The 9,887-nt window shown below is 34.2% G+C and overlaps 1 protein-coding gene across 7 annotated transcripts in view; it reads left to right on the top strand.

Moving 5' to 3' along the window:
* The first annotated feature begins 426 nt into the window (after positions 1–426).
* MBD5 (methyl-CpG binding domain protein 5) overlaps positions 427–9,887 on the top strand; it is a 136,398-nt gene continuing 126,937 nt past the window's right edge. For 6 of the 7 annotated variants that reach the window (XM_019646532.1, XM_019646541.1, XM_019646539.1 and 3 more), the window contains exon 1: positions 433–556. The gene's annotated coding sequence lies outside the window, so the exon portion shown is untranslated. Of the gene's footprint in view, positions 557–9,887 lie in introns of all 7 variants that reach the window. The other variant, XM_019646542.1, reaches the window with a different exon arrangement.

A 9,887-nucleotide genomic window follows, 5' to 3' on the forward strand; every position in this document is an offset into this window, starting at 1 on the left:
ACCTCACATCATTATGGTAGGAATTAGTTGAGATGTGAACAGAAGTAAAATGCCACTAACAGTAATATGCTCTGTGAAGGATCTCTAGTAATATAACCAACAACACCCAGGTACTTATTTTCTTAAACCACATATATAGCATATACTTTTGTATCGGACACTGTTGTAATAATTTGATGACTATTAATCTTTATAACAACCCTTCTAGTTCGGTCCTATTATCCCCATTTACAGATGAGGAAAATGAAGCACAGGGAAGATAGTTTTTCCAAGGTCATACAGCAAGTAAGTGAGTGGTACCATTTCAAACTGTTTATATACTCATATGAGTCCCCTCCTGAAAACAGACAGCCTGTAAGTCTCCAATCTGCACTTAAAGGTAGTTTCCATTCAGCTCTCCTTTAAGTAAACGTGTGTGTCTATGTTATTTGTTACAGAGAGAAGCGGTATTCCCTTATAGGGACTCATAAAGGCATACGGCATCTAGAGATTTACTGCCTCCATTGCGCTGCTGAGTCTCACAGCACTTATGTTTTTATCAGTTTCTCTCCAGAAGGTAGGAATTGTGTTTTCTCCCATGAATTTTTTATACAGTTATAGTTTTCTTGTCTGTGAACTTAATTTTTATTAAGATTAAAATGCTGAACAGTTAAGACACATAATCATATTGCTCTGACATTTCTATTATAAAATTAATACATGTTCATTGTAAAAAAAAAGATAAGACAATACAGAAAAGTATAGTAATCATACCATCTTGAGATAACAATTCTTTATATTTTGTTGTATGTCTTTCTGAATTTATTGATATGAAGATATGTATATATGCCTAACATATGTGTCTATATAATAATTATGATTATGACTAGAAGCAATAGGCTATAAATGCTCTTTGTCTAGACTGCTTTTTCTTAGCAAGTTTTTGCAGCATTTTTCATGTCAATAATATCATCGCCATTACCATTATTGATGGTTGTATAATATTCTAGTTTAAGGCTATAACATAAATTATGTAACTGCTTTCCAATTCTTCAGTATTTGGGATGTTTCCAACTTTTCCCCATGGTTAACATGACTTCAGTGAACATCCTTGTACATACACCTTTTAATGATTTTTTAGGACAATTTCCAGAAGTATGTATTGCAGAACCTCAGTTTCTAAGCGTGCTCTCTGATAAAAGGGTTCCGTGGCCTATAACATAAAGAAATACTGTTTATTATCCACCATCTTGGAGAATACCAATGTACAGTAGTATACTAAGGTATAGAAATCAAACTTATTTGATTCTAGAATCCATTCTTTAAATAACATCTGTCTGTGGGATGTTGATGTTGGAGAAGTATATGTGGGAGGTAAGGGAGCATATAGGAAATCACTGTACTTTCTACTCAGTTTTTCAGGCTGTGGGCCTGAAACATCTCTAAAAAATAAAGTCTATTTTTTTAAAAGCAAAGGAAAATTTTAAAAGGGAAAAAAATTTTAGATGTCATTATATATATTTACATTTAAAATTAAATTTAGGCTTTCATGCGCATGCATGCATACACACACACACACACACACACACACAATAACATCTGACAACATCCCACTTAAAACTTTGGATAATACTAGCTTATGTTATATTCTTAAAACTGGAATAGGTGGATCAAAGGGTAAATATGATGAAAGCCTCTACCAGTTTGCATTTGCACCAACAGTGTATGAGAGTGCCACTTACTTTCTCCATAATATTGTCATTTAATATTAACTGTTTTTGTTTTTAAGTAAAACTGAAATGAGAAAAGTATATGGCATTTTAATTTTCATTTATTTGATTACTAGTGAGATAAATATCTTTTTATATTTTAACTTGTCCTTTATACTGGGGGTGCCAAAAAAATATATACACATGACTTGTGTTCATCTTTTGTTATAGGTATATATTGAATATTACAATTTTAATACAGTTTTTTCCTTTCTTAAAATGTGTATACATTTTTTTGACACCCCCGTATTCTTTTATGACCATCTCATTTATGCCCCATTTGACATTTTTCTTGGGTTCTTTGATGTTCTTTCTTGATTGATTAGAATCAAGAATCATATTAAGAATATTAACACTATAAATCACATGTGTTACAATTAAGCTTTTTTATTTTTTTTATGTTTTGTTATGATGTTTCGTTTTTGTTTTGTGTGGGTTTTTTGTTTTGTTTTGTTTTGTTTTTCCATGTCAGGTTAGCATTTTATGAGGTTAAATCTGTCATCTTCTTCACAGATTCTGGTTTTGGTGTCTGTGATTGACTTTTTTAAAAACTGTTTATTATAGACAGTTTCAAACATGAAAGATTTAGCAGATTAGTGTAATGAACCCCCATGTACCTTAATCTGACCTCAATAATTAAGAATTTGTGGGTTAATCTTATTTCATTTAAACCTCTTGTATTATTTTGAAGCAAATTCAGACATTAAATCATTTCATTTTTTAATATTTCAATATATGAGTGACCCTGGAGGTAATTTCACCTAAGCTGTGTTTTACATCTGCCATAGTTTGTCTTGCTGAAATCACTGATTTCCACTGCATCATACTTATAAAGTTAAACCAAACATCAGCCTTAGCTAAGATTAATATTATGTAACTTAGGATTTTAAAATACCTTCAATAATAATTTAATTATACTAAATACTTATGAAAACGTTGCTCATTTCTCATGGATTAAATATACACATCTGTATGACCCATACTTCTTTGTTGTTACTAAAGTTATTTCTTAATAAAAAGTCTGTTCCCATTTTTGCTAAAGTTATGCTTTGTTAGAAGCTATAACTCTTTTTACTCCTTGATATAAATTTTATTTTTCTGTCGTCAGAAGGTACTGTCGTAAATTGTGAATTGTGTTACTCTATTAATAGGGACTTTCCCAAGTCTTTTGAGTAAGACTTTATATATGTCTCTCCAGGAACGTAACAGGTTTTTTAAATTCTTGGATTAGACTGAATACAAAACTTTATGTGTTATATGTGATTAATATCTGATTCATTTTTAAGATATCAGTTCAGAAGAAAGCAATACTTTTTTGGGGTCTTATGTGGGGTTTAATAGTGAGTATAATAGTTCATAGGAAATTAAGAAAATATCCTGTGATTACTAATGCTTAGAGTACAGAGGATTGCAAGATGTGGTTCTTATTCGAAGAATGCTACAAAACAAAGTTAGTCTCAACTGGAAATAGAATTGTCAATGCAATCTCTGTATATTAAAAGCAAAGAAGGAAAATAAGTCTGAACTTAGTCATAGTTAAGTAAACTCATGTAAGTTTTAATAGTTAAGAGAGACCTTTAGGTTAATTTGTCAGATCATATCATTTTGTGAATGAGAAATCAAAAGAGCAGGGAGTTTAACTCAAGTTTGTCCAGAGTCACAGAAATGTTTTTTCCCAGTTTTCTCAGAACATTTAAGAAGTAAATAAAAGGTTCTAAAAAGTTATCAACAACAATAACTAACAATTACTGAGTGCTTACCATTTAGCCGACAACCTATAAAATATTTAAAATCATTTATCTCATTTAATCCTCACAGTATATTTGAGGTAAGAACTATTAGTATCCCCTTTATAGAGATAAGGAATCTGACTCTAATTTCCAGGCAGTCTGGGACACATAGCCCTCACTCTTAATTGCTGTTCTTACAAGAGGAGATATGTTATAATCAGTAATAAATTGTACTTCACTATCAACTCAAGCAGACAGAGTTATGCGAAGAACACAGAAAGGATTGCAATGATCAAGCCTAGAAATAAAGCAAAAATGGAAATTTTTGGCAAGAGAGGAGGCAAGAAATAATATTTTTTACATCCTAAGTTAAAAAGTGAAAGGTCTAATTAAAGAAATTTGTGGCATGATTTTGACTCTAGCTTATTGTCTGATTGTCAGGGAAGTATTGCATCCCCCATTTCATTTTTGCATTTATTAAAATTATTTTGGTTTTTCAAATTTAAAAGATGGCTTACAAGAACTATATTACAAAATTCTAAATTTACCAAACTCTTCTCTGTTATCACTGCTTTTCATATCCCCTTTAAGGACTTTATGTATCCAGTTACATGTGTTATGCAGTGTAGTCCTTAAGCATTTTTATTATTAAAATATCTTCTTTAATAAATTAGTAAGGAAAGCAACACTTCAAACAGATCGGCTATTGCTCTAGGTTTTTCATGCTTGCTGCAGTTGATATCTAAAAGTGCTTAGGAGTTAGACAAAAAAAGGAAATCATAAAAGAAAAAAGAATTTTCAAAAATGAATTTGCAAGTTTAGTTCTAAATAGCACTCACAATTTTAGCTTGAGGCATTTCTGGGGGATGGTGAATAATGGTTAGGTGAGATTACAGGCCTGAGGCAAAGCCTCAGGACATTGATGCTCCCAGCCAGCCATTTATTCTCAAAAAAATGGTCCTTGGGTTGTGGAATATTGTTTGAAATACCAGAGGAAATCAAACCCTAGTCTGTCACTTTATCCAAGGGTTATCTCAGGAGTCTGAAACTTAAATGAAAACATAACTGCTTACCAAAACAAAACCCTTGGTAGGTTTTCCATGGACTGTTACTCTTTTATTTTTACTGCTTTGGGATGTGTATTTTTATTTACCTGCAGAAGGTAAATTAGGTCTAAAAAATTGTAACTCTAAAAAAATAATATCACTATTGAAAATTGTGTTCAGCTGTGTAGAGCATCTATTCAGGGGAAATAAGATTTAAAATTAAAAAAATAATAATAATAAATGCCACCTCTCATTTTTATTAGATTTTCATGGAAATTTATGTTTGAGAGAATTCAGGCTTACTATTCTTTACTGAAAGTATTCTTCTAGCCTGATCTTATCATGTAAAATTATTAACTGATTAGTGTGGATATTTCAAAAGCCCTGAAATCTTAAACTCATGTATAAGTATGTATTTTCAGTTACCAAAACCTGAGTTTCCTTCTGTCTTTCCAGTTTTGTGCTCTCCCTAACTCTTCCCTTTTGTGACTTAAGTTGTTAAAATGACCCCCCTTTTTAAGCATGGGAATTAGCAAACCAAAACATTTACTTACCTCACCCAGTGGAATAATGATGATAATAGTAATAAAAATAGTAGTAGTAATCATCTAATAACATGAAAAAGAATAACTATATTTTAAATAGGTTTTACTATATGCCAGGTATTATTCTAACTCATACTCTTACTCATAACTCCATTATCATCCCCATTTTTTAAATGAGGAAACTGAGTCAACAAGAGATTAAGTAGTAAATAGCAAATCCAGGATCAGAAAACCAAACAAGGAAGGACTTGAAAGATCCACAGTAGAAAATCCTCAATCCATCAGGGTGTCGTCTCTGTATGCAGTCTCTGTGCTGAGGATATAGTGGTAAAGGAGTAGACATGATTCCTGCTTTCATTAAACATAAAATTACATAATAATTTATTTTATTTCCAGATTACAAGGTAATGGGACTTCACATAGCCTGAGAGAATCAGGCAAAGGATCTCTGAAGAAAGGGCATTTTAGTTGAGATCCTCTGAGGGATGAGTGAGATTCACAAGGTCAAGTGGAATTGGGATGTAGGATAGGTAGTGGCCGCAGTATGACTTTTGCGGGCCCTAGAAACTTTGCCTTCATGGGCTCCTTCCTCCAGAAAATATATTAAAAAATGTATATTGTAATTATATACTGCAACTATATACTGCAAGAAAATATAATGTTAATAATATACTTTAAAACATTTCGTGGACCTAAAAGGCTTTTTTCTTCTTATTTTAAAAGAAATGAAAACATTCCGCGGACCCTAAAAGTACCGCGAGGCCTAGGCACTTGTGCCTGCTGTGCCTAATGGATAAGTCAGCCTGGGGTTGGGGAGTATTTGGCTAGACACGTTTTGGATGGAAGGAATACATAGACAGAAGCGTCCAGGGACTTGCTTGCTCAGGAAACTGAAAGAAAGACAGTGTGGCTAGAGCAGGGAGCAGTGGAGGGGAGGTATGAGGTGAGCCTGGTGAGGCAGGCATGGCCCCGTAGGCTCGAAGGCTTTGTTTAGGATTCTGATATTTACCCTAAGAGCAATGGAACATCTCCAAAGACACACTCTTTGGAGATGTTCCATTGCTCTTAGGATTCTGATATTTACCCTAAGAGCAATGGAACATCTCCAAAGAGTGTGTGTGTGTAGATGTGTGTGCTAAACTCAAATTGATAATACACACGGTGAAAATCAATAGTTTTTTGGTCCAGCTTTTCCTACTTAAACCTCACTTCTCTTTCTGTTTTTCCTTCTGATATTTATCTTCATTTATCCAGGTAAAAGTAATTTGCTCCCACATCAAATTTTTTATTTATCACTTTTATCCATCATATAAGTGTATTCATACACACACACACACACACACACACACACACACACACAGAGGAGGCATTGCAGACTCACTCCCCTACTCCCCTCCACCTTTTCTATATCATTCTTTATTTAGTTTTATCTCTTTTTTGTTTGTTTGTTTGTTTGTTTTCTCCGTTGTAACTGGGGATAATACACTAATACCTTTATTTTTTGTCCCATTAACTATAGATGCTGCTTTGAGATTGTCCCCTGTCAGTGGAGGATATTAATGTACTCACCTTCTCTATAGTTTTATCCTCATTTTAATTTCTGTATTTCTAAAATTGATGCCATTTACATCTGTTTTATAACCACAATTAAGTATTTATATCATTTTGTGGAAAACACCTTTGCATTTGCTGTTCCCTCCACCTGGAACACCCATTCATTCACCCAGATGACCACATTGCTTGGTCCTTCCCTTCCTGAAGTTCTTGACCCAAGTGGAGCTGCCCAGTAGGGCCGTCCCTGGCCATCTTCCAGGAAATAGCAACCCTCCTCCCTAGCATTCTTGCTTTACCTTTCTTGTTATAATTTTCTCCATAGCACTTACTGTTAATACAAATAATACATTTTGTTTCACTTCATTGTTGAAATTATTGTCACTCTCCCCATCCTTGACTATAGCTTTAAGAAGGCAAGGATTACTATTTTAACTAAGATATTTGAAGTTTGTTGGTTTATTTTCCCCTCACTCATATATTCTCATAGCTAAAACAGTGCCAGACACAGAATCATATGATGAATTAATTTTTAATTATAGTCCCAAGTAGTTTTCTTTGGTTATATGTCCTTGCTTATGCAATTTTTTAGCTTTCTTAAAATTTCAAATTGACTTTGTTTTTCTTGCATTGTTTTTCTTTATCATATTCCCAATTCTTTCTAGCTCTCCATTATATGAAACAATCTTGCACATCTGTTGCTGTTGTTGTTGTTGTTTTCCCTGGGAACTGAGCCTCGCATCCTCTGGCTGCACAACTGTCATCCTGGGTCTTCTCTTCCCTGCTCTTCTAGTTGGTACTAGGGCAACACATATATTTCTCTTTTTCCTTGTACATCCTCCTTTAGGGAAGCATATTCTTAGCAACTTCTTGAGAAAGACTAAATGGATGATAAATTTTTTAAACTTGTACATGTTTGAAATGTTTTTTTCTTTTATTCATTGGAGGTGTTTCCAGGATCTAACATCAGAAGGTACTCGCTTGGGGGCAGGGTCTGATGGGAAAGGGGGAGCGTCAGTATTGAAGAGGGAGAAAATACATAAAAGGTGCCACATTTTCATTACCTGCGCTATGTGAGGAGCTGTCTAACAACTGACACTTTGTACCACTTCGCTAACTTGTTTGTATAGTAGCCTTAACAATCATTTGTGTTAAAAGTTGTACAAAAGGCACTATATTTAAACAATATGCTGTGGAGAAGCAATTGCTGCCGATCTAACCACGTGTCATCTGAATTCTAGTTTGTCTGGGATCCTAGGGCATAAGTTGTTTTCTCTCTGAACATGGAAGGTGATATTCCACAGACTTCTAAAATTCATTATCACCAGCCTGAGTTAGTCCTTTGGAGCTCATCTGCTTTTTTCTTCTGATAACTTTTGGGGTCACTCTTCCTTTTCTTGGCATTTTTCAATTCCTAATGATGCTGCTCTTCATGTGAGCACTTTCATCTGAGGAGTTTCCTCTCTAGAAGATTATCTTGTATTATGTCTTTAGTAATTTCTTCCCTTTTTTCTTCTTGTTCTTTCCTTCTGTAACTTCGTTATTCTGTGAAGGATCACATGCTGAACAACTAATGTCTTCTCATCTTTTCAATGACCCTTTCTGTTTCTTTTAAAATCTATGTTCAGGCAATGCTCTCAGTTCTTAAAACAAAACCAAAGAAAGATTCATAAGAGGATTGAAATATAAAATGATGTTTTTATTTTCTGAGAGTCTTTCATATTCCCTGGGGTTTTTGTTTTGTTTGTTGTTCATTTTAAGCCGAAAATGATAGTGAATAAGAGCACAGGGTCTGGAACCACACTGGATTTGAATCCCATCTCTCACCCTTAGTAACTCTGTGACCTTCAACAATTTTAAATTGTATCTCTGTCCTAGTCTGAAATGAGATAATAATAGTATTCCTGTCTCAGAGTTCTGATATTAAATGAGTTGATAAACATAAAACACTAAGAACAGTATCTGAAATACAATAAGCTCTATGTGTTTTGCTATTGACATTGCTATTATAGTAATCAAAATTATTGCTCTGTGGATATGATGTCTACTCACTGTCCCTGAGGCTACTATAATGATTAGGTTTCTTTACAAAGTTCACTTTTTTCCCTTGAGTTACCCATTTCCTCTAGTTCAGCTTCTTTTTCCTGTTTGCTTATGTTTATTTCTCTTTTTTTATGCGGGAAACTTTCTTTAGCTATCTAACAATCCTTGGTTATAAGTTCATATTTAACAGAGAAACAATAAACAGCTGATTGGGAACTTTGCATACAAAGGCAGCTTTTCCTGATTTCAGGTGATTTAGGGTGATTAGGCCAGGGGACTAACCATTATAGCAGAGAGTCCCTTCAGGGCAGACACCAAAGCTATTCTTTGCTCTAGGATTGATTTCCTACAAGAGGAACCCTTTTGCTTGTGGCTTCAGGAATGTCTTGCTTCAGTAGATGTGGATGCCAACTGTTCCTTACACAAACATTCAGTTAATCTCCCCAAGTTCAGCTCCGCCTCTCCTCCTCTCACTGCTGCTCTTTTCCCAGGCATCTGCGAGCCTTAGAACCTTCTGTGGTTCCACAAATCGATGGGTAGCAACTTAGCTTTTACCACTCCATGTCTACTGTAGGCGCAGACTTCCTGTGCTCCACTGCAGCTGTGGTTTTCTGTTTCCCAGCTCACATTAATTTTTTGAAATCTTCTGTCCGTTGATGGTCTATTCCCCATTTGTTGTGGTGTTATTTTTTTATTTCTGTGCTATCATTGTGGTAAGTCTTCAAAGAAGTAAAAATATGTATTTTTTTAACTTGAAGTCATTGGAAATTGCAAGCACAAAAATGACCTGATCAAATGGCATTTAGCAAAGAACACTCTAGCTGGAGTTTGAAGTATAGCACCACAAACTAACAAACTCTGCTCTTCTGGATGTAATTACATGATGTGTATAACACTTAGCACAAGATATAGGTAATAAAACAACTTATTAAAATAATGATATAAATAGTATATTCTAGACATAAATGGATCAGTATCTAGAAATTAGTTACTCCTACTAAAGCAAAATATATTTGTTATGTTATGTAAATATAAGATATGAGTTTGGACAATTAAGTTCGCAAACTCATCCTAGAAAAAGTGCTACATACCTCTTTGCTGAATATCACTATGGTCACCTTCGAAGTACTCCCCTTGAGAAGCTATGCACCGACACCAGCACCTAGTCCACCCTTCAAAGCAATTTTGGAGCTCTTTTTCTGGAATGGCCATCAGAGCTGTCGT

The sequence above is a fragment of the Hipposideros armiger genome, unplaced genomic scaffold (genome assembly GCF_001890085.2).
Source record: "Hipposideros armiger isolate ML-2016 unplaced genomic scaffold, ASM189008v1 scaffold_104, whole genome shotgun sequence".
Lineage (NCBI taxonomy): Eukaryota > Metazoa > Chordata > Mammalia > Chiroptera > Hipposideridae > Hipposideros > Hipposideros armiger.